This window comes from Anabrus simplex, chromosome 1 (genome assembly GCF_040414725.1).
Source record: "Anabrus simplex isolate iqAnaSimp1 chromosome 1, ASM4041472v1, whole genome shotgun sequence".
Taxonomy (NCBI): domain Eukaryota; kingdom Metazoa; phylum Arthropoda; class Insecta; order Orthoptera; family Tettigoniidae; genus Anabrus; species Anabrus simplex.
The window spans coordinates 1,557,026,208-1,557,050,003 of NC_090265.1; the positions used below are offsets into that span (position 1 = coordinate 1,557,026,208).

Sequence of the window (23,796 nt, forward strand, 5' to 3'; positions counted from 1 at the left end):
AATTCTGAAATAAAATCAGTCCCTCTCCCTAAACCGGCGTAATATAACGAGATGTGTGTTTATGGGCTAGAAGACAGCAGGAATCGTGAGTGCCCCTATTAATTCATTATCGGTACTCCGAATGAACTGGTAAAATGAGCACAGATACAAAGAACATGTACCTTACAACAGGAGGTGCACACGCACAGACCACGAGCAGGTATTGTATAGGCTGGAGACTGCGCACTGAATGTCAAGCCTCACAACAGCTCACATGGCAGGGGCACAGTGGGAGTTGTGATAATGAATGGTGCTCGAAGGTTCGAATCTGAAGCAAGTATTTTTTTAAGTTTTTATTTTGTCGCCAATTGCATGGTATGTGGTAGGGTTGCATACTTGATAGCTTCCACAGACTTATTTGTTTATTTGGCCCTGTAATGGGCCGTATATATCGTGGCATGCCAGGTTGTACATTTTCCAAGTTTCATAGACCACAGGTAGGGCAAAATGTGCTCCACTGGAACGAAAATAACATGCGAGGGCAAGTAGGTATGTAGCTACATGAACTCCCCTCCCTCGATGCAAGTCACAACACAACGCAACACTTATTCAATGCCTCGTGATGTATTCCAGCGACAAGTATGTGGATTACATAAAATCAGCTTCATGGTCCGTATCGCACTTCAATAGATTCACAATTAAGTATTTATTTTCCACCTAGTCGATACAATGATTGCTTAAGGCAATTTTTAATTGTCAAAAGTGGTACATGTTTCGTATATTATCAACATCTTCAGCCACATAACACTGTTTAGATGAAAAATGTATAAAATTGACAAAGTAATACATTCATCTAGACCAACTTATAAAGAAAAATGATAACCTTAATGAGGCTGTAGAATATAAGAATCCATTATATTATCAAATTCTAGTATATTTGAAAATGCTTGAGAAGGATCACGAAAAAAGAATTGGAATTTCTCCTCCTACAGATAGCCCTACAACTTATTCCTCCTCAGTTGAAGCTATAGGTGACAGCAAGGAAGTTCTTGACACACCTATATCCCCCGCTCCTCCACCTCCTCAGGTGCAAGAGCAAGGAAGAACGCATCATCAATATTACACCCGGCGCAAAACTGTGAAAGAATGACAGGAGTTACTGTTCCAAAGGAAAGCAGGCTTAATAAGATTTGACAACTAGGAATTAGTTATATCTTCATCTACATTAATAAAAAGAGCTGCACTGTGATATCAGGATTTCTTCATTTCGATAATTACTTATAAATTGTATAATTTTTAATTTATAAATTGATCTTTTTTCATGTATTAAGAAAAGAATATTTATTAGGACAATTTCTCTATGGAATATTGTACAAGTGTTTCCTTGACGACTGCTTTCTATTGTAGAAATAATTTATATATTTTCTCTTGAGTTAGTTGTTTGTTTTAATCTTGTCAATCTTATGTTAATTTTAAGGACACTTCCTCTAAAGCATTACTTTGTCAATTTTATACATTTTTCATCTAAACAGTGTTATGTGGCTGAAGATGTTGATAATATACGAAACATGTACCACTTTTGACAATTAAAAATTGCCTTAAGCAATCATTGTATCGACTAGGTGGAAAATAAATACTTAATTGTGAAGTATGTGGATATAATAATATATCAATTTCATTATGGTCTGTTTTGACAATTGATCACTATGGGGATATGTTACTCATCTACAGAGAAACTAGACAGAAAGTAAACCAGGCACAATACCTGTATCAAGAACACTATCCAGATAGACGACAACCGACAGGCATGACATTTTGGAGTGTGAAAGACATCTGCAGGCTATTGTGTCCCTGGGAAGGATGCAGTCTGTTTGAGGTCATCCCACGATATCCACTCACAATGAAGAGGTTGTATTGGATGCTGTCCGGCATAACCCGCACACTAGCACATGGACTATTGCTCACAAGATGAACATAAGCTGAGCATCTGTTATACGGATATTGCATACCCAGCAGTTTCACCTGTATCATCTGCACTTACAACCAGTAGTTCCATGGTCATGATTTCGAAGCACAGGAGGTGTTCTGCCAATAGACCCTACAGCATGTGGACACTGATCCTGCCTTTTTAGTGATCATCTTATTCACGGACGAAGCACGGTTCCACAACAATGGAACCGTTAATCAACATAATACGCATTACTGGAGTGTGGAAGATCCCCATTGGGTCCGAAGGGCAGCTTTTCAGGTACAGTATGATGTGGCATTGTGCATGATCACCTCATAGGTCCCAAATTCTTCGTGGGAACACTGATGGGAGAACACTATCTGTGGCTTCTCCAAGATGACCTACCACCATTCTTCGAACATGTGCCATGCCTTGATCACTGCAGGATGTGGTTTGAACATCATGGAGCTCCACCACATGCGGCGTGATAAGCAGATAGGTAGGGGAAAACCTGTACCCTGGCTCATCAGATAACCTGATCTTATGCCCCTGGATTTATTTCCGTAGGAGCATGTAAAACAACTGGTGTATGCACAGGAGCCAAGCAATCCTGCTCACCCTAGACAGCTAATCATCTATGCATGCCGATCCATTACGCTGGAGATGTTGCCAACATGCTAGATGGTCCTTACAACACCACGGACAGCTCTATATTGACCATGGAGGTCATCAGTTCAAGCAGGTGCTGCATTAAAAGACGTAGATAACTGAAATCCTGTCAGATGTTTCCTAACCTCTTCCAACCCAGCTCCATACCATATGCCACCATACCAACGGCTTTATTCAGGGCCAAATAAATCAGCCTGTGTAAACTATTAAGTATGCAACCTTGCCACATCCCAGTCAACTGGCTGAAAAAAAAAAAAAAAAAAAATGGTATGGGATTTGAATATTTAAGCACCGCCCCTGCCAAGTGAGCTATTGCGAGGCTTGACATGCAGCGTGCAGTTTCCAGCCTATACGATACCTGTTCCTAGTCTGTGTTTGTGCACTTCCTGCTGTAAAGTACATATTCTTCGTATCTGTGCTCGTTTTATAGGTTCATTCAAGGTACTCGCAATGAATTAATAGTGGCGCTCATGATTCCTGCTGGTTTTCAGCATAACCACACATCTCATTATATTACCATGGTTTAGGAAGATGGACCGATGTATTGCAGAATTGTAGTAAGCACAGTAGGATGCATAAAACTAAATTGCAAGGGGTTGGTGAACCACCCAAAATTTGAAATAGGCCTTCAGCTATTAGGTTGTGTCGAGTACACATAGTACATGCAAAAGAGATGTTAATTATATAACATAAAGAAACCCTTAAGAATACAGGTTACATTTCCACTTTTTTATTGGTGATACCTCTCTTTACCTCTAAAAGAGAGGGTGCCATAATATTAAGGGGTAAAGGGAACTACAGAAGCCAGAGAATGCAACCAAAACAAAATCACACAGTAGCTCATACCAATGAAGACCATATACTGTATTCAAACTGCCAATTTCATTCATGGTCTTTTTCCTAATCAATTTCAATTCTTGTCCAGCTAACCTCATTTCTCAAAAGGTTTATATAGAGTAAAAGATAACCAACAGAGCACAAACACATAATGAAAAAAGGAACCATCAGTGCGAGAATATCAATCTAAAGACAGAAAGATAGAATGGAGAACAACAGGAAGCATAAAAGCACTGTCATCTTCATATTAGTGGCTGTTATTTTTTAGTCCTGCATTAGTCACACTTTTCTTACACACTGATGGTCACACGGGGTAAATATCCACCCCAAAACATTTTCCTAGTAAAAAATTACTAAACTCGGTTATTTCTTACAGTATTATTTATTTCATATATACTAAGAACTACATGGATGAAATGCCTTTGCTGGCAAGACCTAGTGTTTACAGTGCACTGGTATCTTCTGGCGAGGGGTAGAACAATTTTGTTACTTTCACTGATCTGCCTCACTCATCCTTAGCTTTGAGAAAATGAAAATGACTGAGGTATGAGTGATGCTGGTAATGCCATTCCTAATGCAGCTAGCCCCTGTTATGATTGGTGTAAAAATGTTGCTCATAGTGTCAGTTGGTGCATACAATTCAGTGGGCTTGGCAGACTGATATGTAATAGCCATTTCTGGCTCAGTGAGGAAAATAATGGGAAACTACCTCACTCCTCGTTTCCCTAGTATGGCTCTTCAATGATGCCTGGGCCACCTACGATGGCTGATGACGGAGCTGTTGAGGTCCAGACCAGCTTCCGGGCTGAATACTCAACATACATACATGTAGATAAAATGTAAATAAATTGAAACTAAAATTAATATTTATTAATATAATCATAGGAAATATATAATACTTGTCTTCACCTACAATTTTTGATAATGATGATGTTGAAGATAAATTATTCAAAATTTGAACGATATGTTTATACCCCGGAAATTGTCAGAAAAGCACAGGTTAAAACAATAAGTCGCTGTAGGGATATGGCCATACTTACGTTGAAAAGGAGAAGACTGACGTATTTGAGCACCTTCAAATACCACTGGACTGAGCCAGGATTGAACCTGCCAAGTTGAAGTCAGAAGGCCACACCTAAACCATCAGGTCCACTCAGCCTGGCCTCCTCAAACCCAAGTTCATGTAACAACACAATACTTGTACGGTGTCCGGCTCTATGGCTAAATGGTCAGTATGCTGGTCTTTGGTCACAGAGGTCCCAGGTTCGATTCTCGACAGGTCAGGAATTTTAACCATAATTGGTTAATTTTGTTGGCACGAGAGCTGGGTGTATGTCGTGTCTTCATCATAATTTCATCCTCATCACGACGAGCAGGTCGCCTACGGGCGATAAATCAAAAGACCAGCATCTGGTGAGCCAAACTTGTCTTCGGACACTCCCGGCACTAAAAGCCATACGCCATTTCATTTCACTTGAATGGTCAACACAAACCCACTTTTCACCTTTCTTAGATTTTGAGGTTCTGTCTTTGTTGCGAGGGCAGCAAATGAAGAATCTTCCCCATGAGCTCTTCCTTTCTCGTTGTTTGGAATGCTCTGGTGTCATCACTCCTGCAATTTTTGATGACTTAGTATGGATGGTTTGAGGAAGAGAAGACTCCATCGCTCGCTTAGCAAGAGTAGGTTTTATCAGTTTCATGGCGAGTGTTGTCAAGAAGTCTCTTCTTTTTATCTTCACCTCTGTTCTGTGAGATATATACACCACAAGGGCATTAGTGACAGAATAATTAGAGTACAACTGAGGACAGAGGGAGGAGTGAAAGATTTCATCCATGTTTATGCATCCCAAACTAAAAACAGTAAGGAAAATATAGAGGAATTCCTGGAGACACTTGAGGAAGTTAATCAGTGGTGTGGAAGTGATAGTAACGGGAAACCTTTTTTTAAACTTTATTTTATTTTATTGTAAGTGCTATTTGTTCAGGGCGTCGACCTATAGAGAACTTTTGCCCCTACTTGCAACATATGATACGAACCTGCGTGTAATTGGAATTGCGGAAGTGTAGAGTGTTGAATGTGAGGATTAGGAGCATTAAGGATGGCACAAACACCCAGTTCCCAGGCCAGGGATATTAATCATTTACAATTAAAAACCCCTGACCCTGCCAGAAATGAAACCCGGGGCCGCCGGGTGACAGGCGGACGTGTTGCCCCCTACACCGCAGGGCCGGACATGGGAGACCTTAATGAGCAGGTTGGAAATGACAGAATTGCAAAAGAAGAAGTGATTGGTCCATTAGGATATGGAAAAAGAACCACTGGGGGAGATAAGTTAATTGATTTTTGTGAGATAAATGGAATGATTGTGGGTAACAATTGGTTTACAAAGAAGAATAGTAGGAAGACCACTATATCTGCCGGGGGAGCAAAAGAAGGGCAAAAACAGTTATTGACTATTCTTTGGTTCAGAAAACAAACTGTAAACAGTTATGGATGTAACAACACTACCAGGTGAAGCATTTGATGGAGACCACAGAGTAGTGGTAGCAAAACTGAAAATAGGTAAAACTGTGAGCGTAAAATAAATAAGACCTAACAAAATAATAAAGTATGGAAATTAAAAGTAACTCGCACGAAATTTCAGGAGGATTTAAAGCAGCATATCCCTACATCAGAAATGGAAAATGTAGAAGAAGAATGGACCAAATTTAAAAACACATTTGTAAGATGTGCAGAAAAGATTTGTGGCAGAACTTAGGTGAGAGTGAAGGAAAAGGAGACACCTTGGTGGAATAGAAAGGTGAAGGAGGTTGTTAACAAAAGAAGAAAACATGGCAAGAATGGAATAGAGATAGGAAAGAAGGAAGTATGATTAAGTATCAGAAAATTAAAAGTGTAAAAAAGTGGTAAATGAGGAAATTAAAAAAAGAGTGGGAAAAGGATGTAAATGGTGGGAAAAGGATGTTGTATGGATTGATAAAAAGTAGGAGAAAAGAAAAATCTACACAAAACAAGTGAAGGAACGGAGTGGAAATATAGTAACAAACCCAGAGGAGATAAGGAACAGGTGGAAAGATTACTTCGATAAACTCCTGAATGTGAGAAATGATACACAAGAAAGCGTAGTGGTAAATGAGGATGATCTAGAAACGGAGAGTGATACTGCAATGGCAAAGGTGGAAATGGCTGTTAAACAAATGACAACAGGAAAAGCAGCAGGGATGGGTGAAATACGTGTGGAAACAAAGGCAGCAGGACCTATTGGTCTAAATTGGTTATATAGGTTGCTAAGGTGTAACTGGAAGAAAAAGCAAGTACTTGATGACTGGTGTAAAGGCGTAACAATAACAGTATTAAGAAAGGTGACAGGAAGGTATGTGATAATTATCGAGGAACTACACTGTTGTCACAAGTAGCCAAAATATTCGAGAGAATAATAGAAAGGAGGATGAGAAGAAGGGTGAAAAGAAATTAAGAGCAGAATGGATTTTGTCAGGGCAGATCAAAGATAGAACCTATAATTACCATGAGATTACTAATGAAAATCAAGTGGGAATATGGAAAAGATCTGGTGATGGAATTCTTTGATCTAGTGAAAACATATGATAGTGTTAATAGAGAAAAGGTGTGGGAAACCCTGGAAAGAAAAGGATGTGGAAAGTAATCAAGGGAAATAGTGATAGCAATGTGTAAAAACTGTTTCAGTTGTGTCCAGACCCCAGTGGAGAGAACAGATTGGTTTAGAAACCAAACTGGAGTAAGAAAGGAAGTGTATTATCTCCACTTATATTTATAATGGTTATGGATGAATTCAAAAGGAAACAAAATCAACATATGGAGGGGATATGAAAATTGTTTGCAGATGGCATAGTGATCTGGACAATTATACAAAAGTGCAAATCAAACTAAAGGCTTTAAATGATAATACTGAGAAATATGGTATGAAAATCAGTGTGGAGAAGAGCAAACCAGTGGTGATGACAAGAGAAGAAAAAGGAATCATTAGTATCAGGTGACAAAATCTTGAGGCTGTAGAATGCTTCAAATATTTGGGAAGTGAAAAGCAAGGTTGAATAATGAGATCAACAGAAAGGTACAAGTGAGAAATATGTTCTACCAGAATGTAAAGAAGTTGGTGGGGAACAGAGGACTTCATATGAAATGCACAGAGATAACACACAAGACGTACTGTACCCCTATATTAACGTATGCATCAGAGACTTGGGCAATGATAGCAAGAGATGCGAGTAAAATCCAGACCAGTGAGATGAAGATCCTGAGGGGTACGGTAGAGACAGCAAAGAAAGACAGAGTAAGAAATGTTGAGGTCAGAAAAGAAACAGGCATACCTGCCAACTTTTAGAAACCAAAAATAGGAAGATTTTTTTATTCCTGGATTTCATCACACATATTCCACCACAGTCTAGGTGAAAAAAGGTCAAGATAAAAGGCATACATATCTACAGTTACAATGCGAATTGACCGTTAAATTTCAAATCTTAAACTACCAAAACATAAAAGTGGTTACAAGAAAATGTACCTTATCATTATCATTTATGACACTTAAACGAATAATAATATTTATGTCACACCGACACACGCAACAAAATGCATAATATCGTATTTTCTAAAGTAATTAACGCACTTTTTGACGAAAAATACAGGCGAAAACTTCGGATGCGTAAATTATTCAAGCAATTAAGATATTTACAATTCATTTACATTTAAAAGATACATCAAATATAATATAAAAACACAACTGGTTCAACTCGTTTGCGGTTATCGTCATTTGGCGTAAAATTCCGGAGTGAGATTTTTCCTGAAAATTCAAATAGGGTACATCAGGTAAGTTAGACACGTGGGATGGAAGTACCGACTGGAAAATATTCTTCCCATTACGAGCTGACAATACGACCTGGAGTGAAAACATGAACTAATAAAAGTACAATTCATGCAATGCCATAACAATGACACACCGGCAAAAAAACTGTCCAACACGAGAAGGGCCGGGCATCGAAGGAGGGACCCTGCTACATTACTCCAAACCGTTCGTATCCAATCTTGTACGAGTGACGTGTCCATCCATCCTTCTTCTTCTTGAATACGAACGTGGATCACTCGCGGAAATTTTGCTTTGGGCATTGTTTTTCGTTTTAGATCAATGTAAGGTGTAAGCTTTCTGAGATCAGCTGTTATAGCAAGCATTGCAGTACATCGTTGTTTTTTGCTTCCGGTAGCGCGTACGATAACACTGTATGATCCTTTCTTATCGATTGTTCGACTTTGTGGCATATGGAAACTGATTGGCGTCTGATCTGCGGTTCCTATAAGGGAGATCAAATATTCCTCACTTTATGCTTCTCAGTCACAAAACGATGAAAATGGTTTAAATCATTCGTCATTTTTGGCATGATGATGTTCTTCGTCGAAGAGGAAGTCCATTTCTCTCCATAAAATTAATCAAGACTCGGCTAACCTTCAAATCCGAGACACTGATTCCATGTGCAGCGGTTATTTCACATTCTTTAAAATACTGCATTTCGTGAGAAATTGCTTATCCAACGTTGCGTCACAAAATCATATATTTAAGCAGATCCTTCTCTACTTGCGGAAACTTGCTGCTTTTTTGGTCCGCGAAATGCTTTGCGAGACTTGTTGGCCGCTTGAAGTGCACTTCTGTTACCGCGGTAGCGCACTCTTCATTTGGGCATTGAATACTCGCTGCCCTCTTCCCGTATGTTTCGGCGTAACTGATCACCGCAAGTTAGTATGATGCAGTATTACTAGAATGCTGTGGACTGACAATTTTGAGATCACAGAATGTCACGTACCCGAAACACTCGTAAAACTAGTGCCGGCTAATAACAACACGTTGCCCTGTATCTGGAATGCCCGCTTTCGCAATAGGAAGCCTGCTACTTGAGTAGTTTCGAAACGCAACCGGAGCTGCGTGATGGATGTTCGAAGTTGTGGGAGCGTCAAATACGTGAACATTTGTTTTTTGTCCACTTTGGACCCAAAAATATTGGGATGCGTAAATTATGCAAGGGCGTTAATTACGCGAAAGAATATGGTAGTTTCTTTATCACACGGTAAAATGAACGGAAATTTACAGGTATCTCTGAACACTTGGAGATAACGTTTGTTATATTTTTGGCCTTAACGAGAAAATAAACTACCTGAAACTGTCACCGACACAACCCCCTTAAAAACATTCAACTCATTAAAATGATGCACTTAAATACGTGAAACTACCACATACAAAACAATTCTATATGTCCCACATTATTAACATACGACTTTGGCAGTGGGGGAAAGGATACAAATGCAAGAAAAAAAGGGGCCTAAAACTCCGACGAAACTACGCACAGAAACGATGTTAACAGCGCGCGAACAATAATAAACTCATTCTTTCATCCCGATTAACTGAGTCGCTAGCGCACGCCAGCCTGTCTTGCTTGCAGGACAATTGCCGCCCCGAATCCCCAGCTGTATAAAGCGGACACGCTGCTGTGGTGAGCGGGAAACACGATACACGAAGGCGCAGGACGAAATACTCACGAAATAAAGCATCAAATAAATACTCTTGAAAATGAGGTTTCGTAAATTACACAAACACAGGGGAAGAGTATTGGACGTACTAGAAGTTATATTGGTCAAAAATAGGAAGAAGTAAAAATAAATCGGAAAATCGGAAGACGAGTTAAAAACCGGAAAGTTTCCGGGTAAATCGGAAGGGTTGGCAGGTATGAACAGGGTTGGAAAAACTGAGTGATATAATGGAGAAGAATAAATTGAGATGGTTTGGGCATGTTATGAAGATGGAAGAAGGAAGGAAGGATGCAAGATGGATAGATGCTGTTAAAAACAGTATAAGAAAAAGAAGACTGGAAAGGAATACAATTACTGAAGAGGAGTGGTGGAAGGAGAAGTATTATCAACACCCCGACCTGCCAGGAGCTGGACAAGGGAAAATGAAAATGATGATGAAGGGCATTTATTGCACCTGTATTCAGAAGTCAAAAGAATACCACTAGGGACCATCATTTGCAATTACTTATCACATCGTACATTGTATACATTTCATCAATTGTGTTGACAGCACATTTTGTAAGATTATAAAACGTTATCATAGATGGTTTTTTGTCATCTCTGGTTTCATCATGAGGTTCCACACTGTCATGCATACTAGACAAAAGAAGTATGCATTTTGCTTTCTTTGTCACATACACCACTAGTGTTAAATCTTTCTGAAAAGCAAAGGGGCTACTTTTCATTTCTAATGTCTTAGATAACATTTCCAGAGGTATTTCCCTCATGTTCTGCTGCTACGTTCCAACAAGAGTTAACCCTTTACTGCATACTATTGCCCTCAGGCAACATATAACTTTTCACCTGTATAAATGGATACAGATTGTGGACAGAGGTAATTTTACGGCACACCTTCAACTGTACAGTCAATTAAAGACATATACCAGTGAAGCCTTGTTTTTTTACATAACACAAGACAAAACAGCCCTACAACCAAAGGTACTCTTTCCACCCCGCCAACATCCATGCGTACCAACCACCGTTTATTTTACGTGGGCCCTCCCAATCACATTAATACAGGCTTCAGGAGTACCTCTGGCTCAACCTCAAAGACATTACCGACCTACGGTCGTGCAAGTTGTACTTGCGCCCTGCAATACATATCCATGGCCAGTAGGCAGTAATGTTCGGTCTTTGAATGTTAAAAGCTTAGTGTTAAATCGTGAAAAATCGTATGTATACCCCGTTATGGCAATCCACATCACGTACGATTGTTAAGCTATTAGCCCCAGTTAAGCATTACTGGTAAATCTAAAACACTGAACGTAAGTTAAACATTGAAGCTTGAAATTTTCTTCATCAAACGAAAACGAAAAATAGTTCATGCAATAAAGGGTTAATTTTCTTTCTTTCAACTGTTGAGCTAACGGCACATTAGTGTACCAATTGTCAGTTGTAACACTGCATCCATTTCCTTTTATGGTTGTCACAATATTTACAACTACTGTCGATGGACTGTTTGACTAACTGTACATTTTGTCCCATAATGTATTTCTGCATTTAGTATACCTGTATACACAATTCTAGCATCTGCTAGGGCAAACATTTTTATTACATATTTGCCTGGTTTGTTTGCCAAATACTGCCTAAATGGACAACAACCTATGAATTTGGCAAGTTCTTCATCAATACAGGCAAAATCTCCAATCCAATATTCTTGGCTATTTTGAACAAATAACTCACAAACAATCGTTATGTGTACCCATTTGTCTAACTCTCTTCTCTGTGGCCAACCATGTATGTTATCGAAACTTAAACATCATAACAAAAAGCAGAATTTATGCAATAACATGGTGGCATGGAAAATGACACCTCCAAACCCTGTCTGGTCCTACAAGTTTTCAAGATTCAGCCTTCCAGCACGATATGTGCTGCAGAGAATATGTAGCCCAAGAAAAGACCTCATGCCTTTCTCATCAGTGGGTTTGGCATCTCTCCCCGCATAAAGTTTCCACAAATCTGCTCTATATCAGTGTTACATAACTGGTGTGTCGTCACAAAGTGAAATTGAAATTTTACATACTGATTTAAGTGCAGAGTTTTATTTGATCACAGCTGCTGTGTTTCACATGCTAGTATTTCATTCTCTGCCACAACATTGATGAAATAAGATGGTGTTTGTTACTTGTCGCAAATTTATATACAGTAGTATACTCTTTAGGAATGTAATGTATTTGCTCACAGTTTTGCTTATTGGTATATTTTTATTTCCACTTCTACCTCTGCGCTATGCAGCTTCATTATACTCGCCAGTTCTGTGTAAGCATCTTCCCCAAAAATGCTAGGATTAGCAACATTTTACCTGACTTTTATTACTGTATTACTTTATTACGTTGATTCGTTACTTGTCCCTGTTGGTTAGTGCTTCCTCAACTTTCATACTTTCTACCTATACCAATCCACTGTACCACTGTTAAACTTCCTTTTGAAAATATAGATCCAGCATCTTGCAATTATTTCAGTGTTATCACAGCTGTACTCTGTAGTAGTCCAAAAATTGTGATTACTGATCATTCTTATTGTTTTCTATTATTATTGGACTGTTGAATTTCTTCAACATGGATAAATTCCTTGTACGGTGTGTTTCATTGACAAGTGTAAGTAGGGGAAGACTGAGCCCCAAAAAAAGAGAAACAAAAATTAGTCCACCGACAGTATAGTGATAATTATCTATCTTACATTTATATCGGTGTAGTGTGGTGTGGTGTATTGACAAAACATGCCCAATACTCGAGAGTATCCTTTGTGGTCAAAAAGTAATGCTGCTATGGTTCCCATTTGTCAATAAAACATTCTTCTCTGTCAAGCAAAGATGTGAATTCTTATACTGATGGTTGGTGGAACAAAAAAGTTCATGATGACAACAGTATGGGTTTCAGAGAAAGTTCAGGAAGCCAGTTATAAGGAAGCTACTTATTCCAAAGGCCAAAAAACTGCATAAAATAGTTGAATTGTTATTAATGCCTGCCTGTAAAGAGAGGGTGAAAATATCTTGGGTTCAGAAGCTGCTAGTGAAATTTCAAAAATTCCTCTCTCTGCTGACACAATCAGTCTTCGATTTACTGACATGTCCAGTGACACTGACGACGTTATGAAGGAGAAAATGAACAGTTCCCACTTCATATTAACAGCCATGCATAACTTCTTGCCTATATTCTGTACATCAATGGAGATGTTACTGCAACTTATTTCTTGTTTTTCTTTTTGCAAATAACTTCCAGAACGAGCTACCAGTGAAGAAATATATTGTGTGACTAATAAATATCTGCACCAAATTCAATTAAAATGGAAGGATTGTGTTAAGTGTTTGTACATATGAAGCTGTTTCTATGACAGGCCAAGTGAAAGGATTTTAACTCAAGTACACGAAGTTGATTCTAGCATACAGTACAATGCGATCATTGTCTTATTGAATATAAAGGCATTGTTACCAAATCTTTACCACCTTCTCTGAAAGTTGTGCTGGGTGAAGAAGAAAATATGTGAACCTTGTCAAATCATGACACTCCCCCCCCCCCCCCATTTGCAGATATTTTCTGTTTTGTGAAGAGAAATGGGACCAGAACACACTATGCTTCTGCGACATACAGAAGTACGGTGATTATAATGAGGAAAAAGGTTAACACAGATATTGCAACTTAAAGACGATGTACACTCATTTTTTACTATTGAGGGGCATGAGTATTTACGTGGATTTATTTACAGACAATAAATGTTACACTGGTGTATCTTTCCAATATTTTCGTACACTAGAATGAGCTGAACAGAAAGATGCAAGGCTGGAACGAAAATATTCTTACTAGTCTGTATGGCCATTTGTTTGTGGTAACAAAGTTATGAAGGAAATAATTAAAGAATATTTATAAACCCTGTAGCAGAGGTTTACCCCTTAAGCTGCAAAAGTGATTAATGACCCCTTTACAAAAGAATGCAATTATGAGAAAGAAAGAAAGAAAGAAAGAAAGAAAGAAAGAAAGAAAGAAAGAAAGAAAGAAATCAGTAAATAAATAAATAAATAAATAAATAAATAAATAAATAAATAAATAAATAAATAAATAAATAAATAAATAAATAAATAAATAAATAAATAAATAAATAAATAAATAAATAAATAAATAAATAAATAAATAAATAAGGCCAATGTGTTATCCATGTTCCAGCAAGAGATAGGAACTCAGAGTAAATAATGAGCAATATTGGAGATTAACAATGCTTTTGGTTGACTATAGATGGGACTGTGAATTTTATTATCTAAACAGCAACAATATCTTAAGGACAATGACCTCAGACTCTGTTACATCAGAATAGCAGAGTAGAATACTAAATTATTATAATAAGAATACTCAATACAAGTATGTAGGCTTCAGCTTAACAGCGGCTAGTTTTCGATAGCCTTGCAGCTATACATTAGGGAGGCTGTGGGGCTGTTCCCCACCGACGGCTGTCCTGAGAATGGTTTTCTGTGGTTTTTCGTTCTCCTACACTAACACGAATGCCGGGACAGATCCTTTAAAGGCCACGGCCACTACCCTGTCACATTCTCTGTACCTCAAATCACCTCTACAAACCTTCTTGGCTTGAGAGAGGTCGTTACCCTCTACGAGGCCTGCTGCACCCCTTCAGGGTACGGAATGAAAGCTTGCTAAATAAAACCCTGCATATTTTACATACAAATATACCTACATAAAGACAGCAAGGGATTGTTCCACTACACAGAATATTCACATGCAATGGCTACTCTTTCCCACTACCCTAGATTTTTCAATGCCTTTTCAGCTTCCGAGCTCTGCATCCTGCGTAACCACGTGTAGTGTGCAATTAGGAAGCATCCAGTACGCAATCAGGAGTGAAAATGAGCATGAAAACAAGTTTTATGTGTTTGAATACGCTGCAAAAAATGGAGTGAGGGCAGAGAGTCATAAATACGAAATGCAGCCGTGTATGATTTATTACTGATGTAACCAGAGCAACAAAAAGTAAGAAGAAAAAGCATATTTATGAGTTATATTAGAATATTTTATTAAAGTCAGTCTGTATTAGAATCAACTATTTCTTATTTCAGGCTGTTTCTGCATGATAAAATAGCAATGCTGCCTTGAACTCCACACGGCGCTGTGCATCTGGCGCAGCGCTTGGTAACATGACATGTCAGATGTGGTAATGCAGGAGGGGGCTGATACAAAACCATTTACAAGTGCTAATATCACTTTTTACGTACATATAGAATTCAATAATTATTTTGTGTGATGACTTAAAGATGCTAAATAAAAATACAGTATTACAGTAGAGGGAAGGCGCGGGCTTATTAGACAACCAAACTTCTCTAACAAGCGACCTGGCAACACTGCACCATCAAGATACTGTTTTTCTGGTTGAGGAAGTAAAGTATAATAACACAGCAAACTACGAAATATTTCCTCCGAAGTGCAATAAAGTCGAATATTGCAGGGAAAGGAAAATCACATTCGAATGAATGCCGCTGTGTAAGTGTTAAGAAGTAATTTGGAGCCAGTGTTCAAGATTTCAACTGGATTCGTGATCTATTTGTTGCAAAATCAGAAATCATGAACTTTTGACGTTTCCTGTCCATCACCGCCTAATTTTAACCACTACTATATATATTTCATTAGACATCATTACACATGGGGCAGGACAGACAGTGACCAAGTATAGGAATCGTCTCACAGGAAAAAGGGTTGAGCAACTATTATTTCTGAACAGTAATACCTGAACTCTTTAACAGCCCCCCCCCCCCCCCATTTACTGTTACGGTTACCAGAGACATTGAGGCACCGAAATTCTATCCTGCAGGAGTTTTTTTACGTGCCAGTAAATCATCTGAGAAGAGGCTGTCGTATTTGCGCACCTTGAAATTTATAACCGTTTTCTATGTGGTATGAACAATTTAACATATTTTGTTATTTTAGTCGTTTATTCTTGTACGCCAATACACTCATCTTAAGATAATAATAATAATAATAATAATAATAATAATAATAATAATAATAATAATAATAATAATAATAATAATAATAATAATAATCGTATGGCCTCATCTCTGCAGCGTAACGGTGATTCCTGGTACTGCCAGAAATTTAAGAATGGCTGGAGTGCTGGTATGTGGTTAAAATGGCACATGCAGCTCACCACCATTGGGGGTGTGTTTGAAAAGAGCCGCACCCATTTTTTTTTTTTCAATTTGCTTTACATCACATCGACACATAGGTGTATGACGACGGTGGGATAGGAAAGAACTAGGAACGGGAAGGAAGCGGCCATGACCTTAATTAAGGTACAGCCCCAGCGTTTGCCTGGTGTGAAAATGGGAAACCATGGAAAACCATCTTCAGGGCTGCCGACAGTGGGGTTTGAACCCACTATCTTCTGGATGCAAGCTCACAGCTGCGCACCCCTAACCGTACAACCAACTCGCCCAGTAAGAGCCGCACCACCGCGGGATGAGGACACGAGTTTGTTTACCTGCCTCTGTGGAACAGTGCTAGTGCGTCGGCCACCGGATCCCAACATCAGGGGTTCAAACTCGGCAGAGGTAGCCGATTTTTGAAGGGCGGAAAAAAGTCCATTTGACACTCCATGTCGTACAATATTGGCATGTGAAAGATTTCTGGTGTCAAATTTGGTGTTTACCCAACAAAAGTCATTAAAACTCAGCCATAGATGCCCAAGAGAGTTTTGGTTTAAACAGTCTGCCATCTAGTAGGCCTAGAGTAAAACGGAACGTCGAAATTGACGAGCAGACAGCCAGATGGCGTCAAATTGAAATGTCTGCACATGGTAGCTGAGGCCATCTTAAGCTAACCTATACGTACTGAATGTAATACTGTAGTCTCGTGTCCATTACCATGTGATAACACATTCTCTTTTTTTCGCAATGGAAATTTGAGTAATGGTATTGTTCCTTAATATTATGTGGGATATTGTTTTAACAGGTAATCCAGTGATATCACCCCATCATGTGTATCATGGACCGTATCTTGCATAGGACCAGACTCGAACCAACATGCGCTCAGTTATATAGCTAGCAGGCAAGTACAACTATTCTGTGAACTTGGAATTTGATTGTCAATTTCGGAGCGTCTACCAAGAACAGAAAACAACTACCCAATGCACAGTGCCTCCGCCAGCCTGCCTAAGTGGAGAAATGGTATCTAAAAGAGACAGATAAGCGTTCTAATTTTGTAAAACTACTTCTCCCCCAGTTGAGTAGTGTGAGAGATGTGCTGTCGTATGACCATTAACATGGGACACCATTCCCCATACGTGCCAGCTTATTTTGTCATTCAAATGAATGAGGTAGTTCATTTGAACGATGTGGTTCATCAGTGCTATCTTCATGGAAACAGCTCTCAAAGCATTTAGTTCAATGAATGAAGTAATTCAAATGAACGAGGTAGTTTATTATGAGGTATCTTATACACAGCACTAGCAGCGCGAGTTAGTACATACACTTTAAAATAGAGGGTGCATGCTCAGGTCTTCGTCCTCTAACATGCTGTATGCTCGCGTGAACGACCCATTCAAAATATAAGAACGAACTCGTACCAGTTCAAGTGCACGAGTCGTCCAAATGAACAAGCTCGAATTCTACTCATAACAACTTACTCCAGTTTGTTGTTTTGGTTCTGGCTCTACTCCCCACATCTTGCATGGGTTCACTATTATGATCAGAATCTTCCACAAAGTCAGTTTCCCCGTTTGTTTTCATTGTCAGTTCCACTATCACAATTCGAGCTTTCACTGTCAGTTACTTAATCACCACTGATCTGCATTTAGGGCAGTCACCCAGATGGTAGATGCCCTACCTGTTGTTTAGACTTTTCTTAAATAACTGCAAAGGATTTGGAAATTTATCGAACATCTCCCTTGCTAAATTATTCCAATCACTAACCCCCTTTCCTTTTTTTTTTGATAGGGGCTTTACATCGCACCGACACAGATAGGTTTTATGGCGACGATGGAATGGGAAAGGCCTAGGAGTTGCAAGGAAGTGGCCGTGGCCTTAATTAAGGTACAGCCCCAGCATTTGCCTGGTGTGAAAATGGGAAACCACGGAAAACCATTTTCAGGGCTGCCGACAGTGGGATTCGAACCTACTATCTCCCGGATGCAAGCTCACAGCCGCGCGCCTTTACGCGCACGGCCAACTCGCTCGGTAACCCCCTTTCCTATAAACAAATATTTTCCCCAATTTTTTCTCTTGAATTCCAACTTTATCCTCATATTATAATCTTTCCTACTTTTGAAAACACCACTCAAAATTATTCATCTACTAATGTCATTCCACGCCATCTCTCCACTGACAACTCAGAACATACCACTTAGTTGAGCAGCTCGTCTCCTTTCTTCCATGTCTTCCCAGCCCAAACTTTGGAACATTTTTGTAAAACTACTATTTTTACATGTAATTATAGGTCTACTTTGTCAGAAGTGACCCGGAACAGCTTTTCTGTGGATTTTTTATATTACTTGAATCAAGTAATCCTGGTGAGGGCCCCATACACTGGAACCATACTCTAGTTGGGGTCTTACCAGAGACTTACAGTACATGCCCTCTCCTTTACATCCTTACTTGAAACTCTAAATACCCCTATAACCATGTGCAGAGATCTGTACCCTATATTCACAATCTGTTTTCTAGAAATATAGCCGCCTGTTCAGTCACTCTTCTGTCTAGTCCAACTGCAGTCATTTTTGCCAGTAGTATTCCATGATCTACCCTATCAAATGCCTTAACATACGCCAATCGCAAGACAGTCCATTTGACCTCCTGAAACTACCAGGTGTATCCATAAGTTTTTGCCACTTTTTGTGGTAAAGAAAATGTAATTTTCAAGGGAAATTAATTTTTTCTTTATTCAAAATATTGGCCATCGGCTTCTACACACTTCGTCCATCTTTCAGGCAAGTTATGAATACCATGCCAGAAAATCAGCTTGTCTTTTGTAGAAAACCATTCGTCGAGGCACTTTCAAACTTCCTCGAAATTGCTGAAGTGCTGCTCTGCGAGCGTGTGTTCCATTGAGTCGACGAGGTGATAGATGGCGCCAGGTCAGGGGGAGTACGGCAGGCGCGGAAGGATGTCCCATCTAAGCGATTTCAAGTTGTCATGCACAAATTTTGCTGTGTGAGACAGCGCACTGTCATGTAACAAAATCAGTTTGCCATAACTTCTGGCCCATTCTGGTTGTCTTTGGATCAATTCGTGATTTAAATTAATCATTTGTTGGCAACAGCATTGTGCATTAACGGTTTTGCTGGGCTTCAAGCGTTCAATATACACAATATCCCTCTGATCCCATCAGACACAAAGCATGGTCTTCTTGCCAAAACAATTTGGCCTTGGTGTTGAAGGACCAGCTTCGCCAGGTGACAGCCACAATTTTCTCTGCTTCAGGTTTTCAACATACAGTGGAACCTTGGATTGTGAGCATAATTCGTTCCGGCAACATGCTTGTAATCCAGAGCACTCGTATATCGAAGCAAGTTTTCCCATAAGAAACAATTGAAATGCAGATGATTCGTCCACAACACAAAAATATTTATTCCCCTACCATTTCTAAAGCAAAATATAATGTAAAACAAATTAAAGTGCACTTTTCCTTAAAACAGAATCATTCTTGGTGTGAGGGAAACGAGAGATGGCGTGTAGCACGAATTTCACTAACGGAATCACTGCTGTCTGTTGGCTCACTGGAAATATTTCCTTTTTTTGTGCAGCTTTAACGAGGAACCTGTCCAATGACTGTTGCTTTCGCCTCTTTTTGAGGATTTCACAAAACTGTGACATTGCATTGTCATTGAACCGATTCATCGCTCGCACTGCTACAGCCTTATTCGGGTGGTGTTTTTCTAAAACATTTTGCATCGTTTCCCACATTTTGCACTTCTCCAGAATCTTAGTTGAAGTGGGAGATTCCATTGACTTTTCCTCCTCCTCTTCCCTGGACGAAGCCTCCATAACTTCCTTCTGTTGTCCGCGATGCAGGTCCATCAGTTCATTGGTGGTCAGTTACTGGCTATGTTCTACCAAAAGCTCTTGAATGTCCACGTCATTCACCTCCAGCCCTATAGTCTTTCCTAAGGACACAATTTCATCGACAATCGGTGGCTCATTGTCACCAACAATCTCCTCAAAGTCGTGTCCAAGAACACAGTCAGGCCACAGCTTTCTCCAAGTGGAAGTGAGAGTTCCTTTGGTGACTCCATCCCAGGCTTTATCGATGATATTCAGGCAGTTCACGATGGGGAAATGATTTCTCCCAAACTCTCTGAGGTAAGGTTTGTTTCTTCCATCACTTCAAAGCATCGCTGAAATAGTGCTTTGGCGTATAGCTTCTTTAAGTTCGAAATGACTTGCTGATCCATAGTCTGGAGTAGTGGAGTAGTGTTGGGAGGAAGGAACTTAACCTTAACGAACTTGAATTGCTCCAGTATATCGTCCTCAAGGCCTGGAGGATGAGCAGGAGCATTGTCCACAACCAGCAAGACTTTGAGCAGCAGATTATTTTCTGAAAGGCATTTCTTTACTACAGGACCAAAGACCTCGTTCATCTATTCAACAAACAAACAGGGGAGGGGAAAACATAGGCACATGTGACGCTCGTATTGCGGAATCTCACTCGCTTATCAAGTTAGTATTTATTGAAAATATTTGCTCGTCTTGCAAAACACTCGTAGACCAAGTTACTTGCATTCCGAGGTTTCACTGTATATCCACTTTTCATCACCTGTCACAATTCGGTACAGAAATGATTTCCTTTCATGGTACTGAAGCAGCATTTCACAAATGACTGTGATTTTCCATTTGGCGTTCATTCAAATTGTGTGGGACCCATTTAAAGAGTTTACTGATCTTCCCCATTACTCATGAACGTCTGCTGATTGTTTCTTGTGACACATTTAATGCTTGTACCAATTGCTGTTGAGTTTGAGTTAGGTCATCATCCAGTAATGCCTGCAATTGCTCATCTTGCACTTTTATGGTCTACCAGAAAGCACACTTTCTCTCACATTAAAATCATCTCGTTTAAATTGTTGAAACCACGTCTCCCATGTTCTAATCGATGGAGTGTGTTCACCATATGTTTCTATTAGCAAACAATGACTTTCCACAGCCTTTTCCTTTTGATTAAATAAGAAAAGCAATGCAGGCACAAACCTCGACATGATCACTGAACGATACAACACAGACGCTAGTGTTTGGCAGACTCAACTTGTGTGTGTTGGTAGGTTAATGTCAGACAAACAAACTGACGTGTCAAATTCATATGCTGCATACTGTTTGCTGGTGATATCTTTTAGTGAAACCGGAAAAAATGCATACACGTGGTAAGATATCTGCTATATCTTGCTGGAATCCTACAAGTTGAGCTTCAATAGAATAACCTTTCCTAAACCTGAACTGCTTTCTACCAAACCAGTTATTAATTTCCCAAACATGTCTAATATAATCAGAAGGAAAGCTTTCCCAAAGCTTACATGTAACATATGTGAAACTGACTGGCCTGTAATTTTTGGCTTTATCACCCTTTCTTTTATACACAGGGGCTAGTATAGCAACTCTCCATTTATTTGGTATGCGTAGTTCTTTCATGCAAACAGTAATCAAATAAGTACTTCAGATATGGTGCTATATCACCACTATCTAACAATCTGGAGAATATTTTTGTTGTCCTTGAAATAATTCAAAGCATAAGCCATTTTCTTGTTTTATAAATACCTAAAATCATCATCATCATCATTTACCCTTGTCCGGCCCCTGCCAGGTCGGGATGGGTTTTTTTTTGCTTTACGTCGCACCGCGACACAGGTAGGTCTTATGGCGATGATGAAACAGGAAAGGCCTAGGAATTGGAAGGAAGTGGCCGTGGCCTTAATTAAGGTACAGCCCCAGCATTTGCCTGGTGTGAAAATGGGAAACCACGGAAAACCATCCTCAGGGCCGCCGACAGTAGAGTTCGAACCCACTATCTCCCGGATGCGAGCTCATGCCTCTAACCGCACGATCAACTCGCCCAGTCAGGGTGTTGTTGGCACTTCTCCACCGTTGCCTCTCCTTGCCCTCTTTCCCTCTTAGCCTCCAACACTTGTTTTAGTATCCTTCTCTCCTCCATCCTCATAACATGTCCAAACCATGTCAATTTATTATTCTAAATTGTATCACTCTGTTTTTCTACCCCTATGTCTGGCTCCATGACCAAATAATTAGCGTACTGGCCTTTGGACACAGGGGTTCCAGGTTTGATTCCCGGCAGGGTTGGGAATTTTAACTATCATTGGTTAATTTTGCCGGCACAGGGGATGGGTGTATGTGTCGTCTTAATCATAATTTCATCCTCATCATGACGCGCAGGTCGCCTACTGGTGTCAAATCAAAAGACCTGCACCTGGCGAAATGAACATGTCCTCGGACACTCGCGGAATTAAAAGCGATACGCCATCTCATTTCTACCCGTATTTATTTTCTGACTTCAACCGTTCTTAAACTGTCACTCATTGTCTTCCCTACCATACTCCTCAGGTACTTCATCTCACTGGTCTGAATTTTATTCTCATCTCTTGCTATCAATGTCCAAGTCTCTCTTTTACGTCGCACCGTGTCCAAGTCTCTGATGCAAACGTTAATATAGGGGTACAGTACATCTTTTACGTTATTTCTTTATATTTCACATGAAATCCTCTGTTCCACACCAACTTCCTTACATTCTGGTAGAACATATTTCCTACTTGTACCTTTCTGCTGATCTCGTTATCCAACCATGCATCTTGCACTATTTCACTTCCCAAATATTTGAAGCTTCCAACAACCTCAAGATTTTGTCCCCTGATACTAATGATTCCTTCTCTTCCTCCTCTTGTCATCACCACTGTTTTACTCTTCTCCACACTAATTTTCATACATATTTCTTAATATCATTTAAAGCCTCTAGTTCGATTTGCACTTCTGTATAGTTGACTTCCCCAGATCACTATGCCATCTGCAAATAACGATATTTTCATACTCCCCACCTTCATATTTAGTATAAAATAAAAGGGAAGCTCTATGAAAAGTTTGAATGATTGGTTGCGCAGTTGAAAATAATTTTCAACATATCCTGGGTGACAAACAACTGCCGCATAACTGGTTCTATTTGAGTCTTGTGACGGAACAATGTAATGTCGCTGGAAGGTACATGTAGGGACCAGTAGCACCAACCTCGTCAAAATGCCATATGAAAATATACCATTGGGGTAGAAATTTACCACTTACGACTAACACCAGGTTAAGTATATTCCATTCCTGTTCTCTAAATTTAACACATCTGAATTTACATAAACAGCTCTTATTGAGAAAAGACCTCAATATTTAGGTTACATTGTGAACAATGTAAATTCAAGGGACGTAAGGCTTTCCGTGGAATTTATTCACTGAACTGTTACTATATAGCACAATTTTGTGGAAATATAATTAATGAAATTTTAAAAAATCAAATGTTAGCCTAAGTTTTTGACAATCCAATTCTTCATTTGACTAATTTAAATACTTAATGTTACCAAGGATTTTTTAGACTGAGCTTGATAGCAGCAGTCCCTTAAGTGCAGCCAGATAGTGGGTACTGATGCAAGTGTAATGGACTAGTATAACTTGGAAACAATTCTATAAACCTCAGGTAAATAATGGAAATATAGAGCTTGATTAGTAGGTGATGTTATTATTATTATTATTATTATTATTATTATTATGACTTGTGAGGTGTGGCTATGGAGTTCT

General features: G+C 39.3%; 1 protein-coding gene across 1 annotated transcript in view; it reads right to left on the minus strand.

Annotated features, from left to right (window-relative positions):
* The window catches only part of Polr2G (DNA-directed RNA polymerase II subunit Rpb7), a 113,978-nt gene that overhangs the window by 33,706 nt on the left and 56,476 nt on the right, over window positions 1-23,796 (minus strand). The window lies entirely within an intron of this gene.